We start from the raw sequence: 5762 nt of genomic DNA, 5'->3' as shown, positions 1-5762 counted from the left end.
TTGTGTGTTGGTTTTTTTATTTAATAGATTGAAAATATTTGATGGATGACAATGTTTTGCACAAGGCACAATTAGAATACATCCATGTCCAGTTTATTTTAACGCAACTCAACTAGCAACACTCCCATCTGCTGGGCATATTATGTAACTGCAGACTGAAATTAGCCTTAATTGTGTTTGAGACAAAAAACGAATAAAGTCGCATTAATTCTGTCTTGACTTGCATCGACAGAACTGATATATGATTATAATGAAGGAGGATGGAAATATCAAGGACAGTGCACCATTCTTGGCTACAAATGTAATAAATCTACAATCTATTTTATAGTGTCCTACGCCAAAAAACATGGTCACGAACCTGTAGACAATCACAACTTTGTGATATTGTTAATTAAAACTCGAGCTTTAAGGCTTGTAATAAATCTTTCGCGTTTTTAAAGTAATTCAAGACTCAAAGTCAAACCAAGAGTCAACTGCTGCCTTGAATACACGTGCAAGTGCACTATGCCAACGCCAGAGGGCGCACTTAAATTAGACATGCAGTTTGATTTAACGGTGTGTCATGCAGACAGGGAAAAATGTAACGCAAAGTCAAATCAGATTTAAAAAAATAGCCTTACCTTTTGAGCATTGATAAGCACAGAGCAAATAAAAGCGTTAGCATTTCTTTCCAGCCTCCACATAAATGGAAACTGACCCAAATACCAGTGAAAAACCTCCTCTCCTGGTTATGAGAAGAAATTCAGATCTCACACTCAATCTGTCAGTGGAAAGAAACGTTTTGCACCAGCGAAAACTTCCAACAAACTATCCAAACTTTTTAAAAATATTGACAAAGTTTACATTACTGTAAAACCACATTTATTCAAGCAGTTTCTGCACAAACCAGGGTAAAGATAGTACTAAATGTGCAATCAGTAGACAGATGTTTGTTTTCCCCGATGTAATCAAGTGTAGCAGCTGCTTGCACAAGAAAATCTGATAATTACTTTTTTAATTCATCCAGTTTCTAATGTTAGGAGAGTAATGAGAAGAAGAAAAACCAAAAACAACCCAGCACACAGCACTGTAGCTAAAGCGAATTAGCACAATAATAAACACGGTTCAGAATCACCCACAATCAGCCAAATAACAGCCAATTAAAGCAGAGCACCGGATGACCTCTGACATCACAGAAATGTGGTCGCAACAAAAAGTAAAAACAATTCCTGTGGTTGGTAGATCAGAATAAACTCATTAATTAGCAGGAAGGAACTCATGAAAGGGGTTTTGCAGCAAATTTAAAACGAATTCTTCCTGGTTTGGTGATCGTGCGTATCTGTGCATCATATACACAAATCCAATATTACCCGTCAACATAAATCAAGTTTTAAAAAAAAGTGGTCTGAAATCTTTCAGAGAATGAATTATATAACATAGAATAAATACAGAACAACCATTTTCTGTTTGTTTGAGGTTCCTCTGCACAAAACGTGGCGAAAAGCTGAACGTACCAAATAAGCTGCGCAGATGCTGCGAACGAGACTAAAAGAGAAACGCCGACAAACTTGTAAATATTTGCGTTTGGCTCGTTCTCGCCACAGATGCAGACCTTGTGTGAAGGTGCCAGAGCAGCTCCGAATGTCTCTGCAGGTGCATCCATGCCGTCATCCGCGGCCTGGTCACCGTTTTTTAATGCCTTTAATTATGAAATGTCTCTCTTAAAACCGGTTCTGCTGATGCAGATATTAGCACGGTCGCCACAGCACGGTTTCATTACTGGATCATCCTCTTAAATTGTGCTTTGGTGGATGTGTTATCGACGCCACGGCAGATTCCCAACTCCCTTATTTGACCCTGAGAGGCGGAAGCACCGCTGTGGCCGCCATATCTGGGCCGTATATTCCCCTAAACAATGAATAAAAGAGCCTCTCTGTTGTCCTCATTGCTAGTGGGTCCTTGTTCCTTGAAGGTCTGACGGATGAGCCTCTGCATAGAAAGCAGGGCGCCGTTTCTGGGCTCCACAGCAGGATGTTGGACGTGGCTGTGAAAAACTTTATCCCCAGGTCCATTTCTCCCCTGTCAACACAGATGAGCATTTCAGCTGAGCCGCAGCAGAGGAGCCTCCCTCAGCAGCGTCTCCGCCGCCGCTTTTCGCTCCTCATCAAGTCTCTCCCTACATTTCTGTCCCCCTCCTGCCCTCCTCACCCATCGGGGCGCCAGGCGCTTCGCGGGAAGGGGAGTTGTTAATTAAGTCGCTAACTTTCCAGCCTCCGAGCGCCACAGTCGACGTTTAAAAGGAAGCGCCGTCAAGGGCCTCCAGCAAAGTGATGATTGCTGTTTGTTCTCCTCCGACGCAGCCGCTGGTCTCAATGACGGCGGGTGATTCATGGAAGGTTTCTCCAGATAAGAATGATAGACGCCAAAAGAAGTTTATGCAACAAACATTTGTTATCCATCATGGTGACTGAGCGCGCCGATACGCTGCCAGTCGCATTTTAAGCGGCCGCCTTGCCCAGAGAGGAACGCGGGGAAGCAGAGCTTTAGGAAGCCCCTTATCTCCACGACGGGAATCCATTATAGACAATGACCACCGGAGTGATTATTGTCTTTGGTCTCGCTGTCATCGATCAGGGAGCAGAGGATATTAAAGTGAAGAGCGCGCCAAGTGGGCGCTCCTCTGCCAACATTTGTAGGATATTAAGGCTGCAGAACCACACATATGTTTGTGATATACGCAGTTATGCCGTTTTATCTCTTTGAACACGTATTGTTAAAGGAAAAATACTCCCTGGCTGAGCGAGAGATTACCAATCGCACAGCTGTTTTATTCACTTTGGCAGCTCAGGACTATTTTAATGATGGAGACCAGAGACATGTGGCCACTTTTAATTAAATGTTGCCATTAAAAAGCCTGCAGACGCTCGTTGGCAGCGAACGTCTCACGACCTCCGCTGGAGTTGACCTCCTGGGAATGAGGTCGGACCTAGCTCCGTTGTCCTCCGCAGAATTTGGGACACAGCCGGGCTGAAATTACAAACGTTAGCTGTGTTTTGACGGCTAAGAGTGGGAAAATCAGTTTGGGGTGGAAGGATTCGCACCGGATTAGAGCGGAGACGGCAACAGCGGCGCTGAGCTGGGATGAAGCCGTGGCGCCATTGTGATTGTTTTGAAAAGCGTTTCTTTTTATTAAGACACAATTCCAAAGCCAATACTTAACGAGCCATGACAAACACGGACTCAAAGGCTAATTATTTGGCTGGAACGCCCGACGACAGCGTCCGCTCGATGAAAGTTAGGAAGCAGATGTTTTTCCCTCCCGTCCCCTGTTGCCCGTGTGGTCGTGCCTCTGTCCAACATGGTCCGGTGGATCCAGAGCTGCATCAGCTCTTCTCTTCGGGCTCCAGCCAAGCTTTCTTTTTCTCTCCTCTTTTCTAGGTTTTACCAGCAGGGACGACGCAGAATCCTAATGAGGGCGCATCAGCGTCTGGGTGGACGCTCGTCTTGATCGCCATGACAGTCCTTGTCCAGCTGTGTTGTCAATATTGCGAATTTAACACAAAATGATGATGTCATTAAAGGAATTCGTTGGCGCCAAAACCTCCCGACTTCAACCAGCGTGTCAGAGAGAGGTTAGAATTCAAACCCTTTGAGTAGTTGCAGTCAGGCTCCTCTCGCCCTAAATTCAAACATCTGGCCTGTCTCGGAGAAATCCAGCTGGATTCCATCCCAGCTGCAGTGGATGTAGACAAGGAATCTGAAATACAGGCGTTCAGGAAGGGAGCGCTTTCTTGCAGGAAGCTGAGGGCGGCTGTTGAAACGCATCGGGATGCGGGCCACCGAGCAATAAAACTGCCATCGTTACCACTGATGAAGAGATAAAGAGATTTTCCTCGCCCGGATGAGGCGATTGCATCCAAGCGGGAGCAGCAAATGTATATGATGACAAATTTAAACATTTCCCATTTGAAAAACTGGCAGCAGGATGTGATGCAGAGGGGCAGCAGGAGGCAAACATCTGATTTTACGAAGCAAATCTGGAAAATGGTGCAAAATAATTGTTCCCGCGGCATCCATACATCCACATGTCCCTCGTCCTACCAATCCTGCCTGTGTCTGAGATGGCTCCAGATGTTTAATTGCACACACCCTCAGGTCTAAAGCTTGGATTCTGCTGTCCGAAAATGTGAAAATCGCACCTCTGTGTGGGTTTATAAGGCAACATATAGCCAAACCTGTCATGAAACCTTATCACTCCCAAACCGGCTCCATATAGACACCATCTGAATTCACTGGCACAACTGATCCTCCCCTCTGGGTTTGTTTTTCTTCTCTTCCGACCGAACCGCGCGCAAGTACACAACACGTCGCCTCTCGGGAAGTCTAAGATATTGGAGATAAAGAGATGAGACGTGGCTGTCAAGCCATGAAATAAAAAATCTATTTTCAGCAGACAGGCGGTGTACATTGCTGACGTCAGTCGGCGGCGACCCCGATATCACCCTCCTCCGTAACACACACACCGTAAACACGCTGTACGCAGGCTGCACGAGATGAGCGCAAAGTATGCCTGCGTGCTTCCCATTTCTTCCCATCCACGACGAGAATGAGGAATTTTCTTAACTACAGCTCTAGAAATAGTGTCATGATGTTCCAAACATCTCTAACTAAAGGGCCCTCTCAGTGACCTCCACGCATCAAAGTGCGGGGGCTCGTTCTGTCTCCTGAACGCCCACATTTGGAGCATCTTTGTAATTATGCATGACGGTGACGCCTGTGCGGATGCTAACAGGGACATTACAGGCCGGATCCCAGTAGCCCGAAGGCTGTTATGCACCTCTGCGGTCCAAATGAGACCAACCTCCACTGGGGCTATTATTTTAAGCTAGTGATCTGTTAGCATCCCAGGTCAAACTACCAGCAGAGGGCCTCATGGCAGGAATGAAAAGCTAAAGCTACCGATTATTCCTCTTTCCGTGGATAAGTGATGGTGTGTGTCAGCTGGTTTGCGTTGAAATTTTGGATTTCCTGCCTGGATGAGGGTTGGGTGGCTTCGCCGTGAAACCCAGAAACCAGATGCTGAAATAACAGTACAGGTAAGCGGCACGAACGGTGACATAACCGACTTCAAATGTCATAATCATTCAGACGCTGCACCTCTGTGATGTAGATCTGAGAGGCTGTGCTGTCGGTCCTGTTATTCAGAGAAACCTTGCAGACAACACCACCTTTAAATTAAGATGATTTGTGCCTCACAAGCTTTGAGGTGAAATGGGACTAGCCTCTTGGCTGCTCCCTCTCTTTCCTCCCAGACAGATCAGGGATTCATTACCGGGTGTATCCTGGATGAGCCGTGTGGAAACTGGCGAAAGACTGTGGCAGCCAAACACGGAACCTTCCAGCCTCTTCAGGAAACCAACGAACTCCAGATCCTGTAATTAGCCGGCAGCGTCCACCTTCGTCCGCCACCATTCACAAGCTCTGTATTAAAAGCCTTCCATTAAAGAAAGACAAAAGCCAAAGAAGCGGGATGTTCAGTGACACAGACCTCATGTTTATGAAATATTGGAAGTCGTAATTAGCATCCAGGCGGACAGGAATTCCTGTTTTTAAACTGTTTATAGTCAAAGCAGTTTTGTTATGACTATAACTTGGCCAGAGATTAGAGAAAAGAGTAGAAATTAGATGTTGCAAATTGTCTTTTTTTTTCTTTTCCTTCACATGTCTGGAATCTCCAACACAGCTGCATTTAAATTCATGAAAACAATGGCTTAAAAAGAGTG

The sequence above is a fragment of the Takifugu flavidus genome, chromosome 1 (genome assembly GCF_003711565.1).
Source record: "Takifugu flavidus isolate HTHZ2018 chromosome 1, ASM371156v2, whole genome shotgun sequence".
Taxonomy (NCBI): domain Eukaryota; kingdom Metazoa; phylum Chordata; class Actinopteri; order Tetraodontiformes; family Tetraodontidae; genus Takifugu; species Takifugu flavidus.
Note: the sequence above shows the minus strand (reverse complement) of the source record.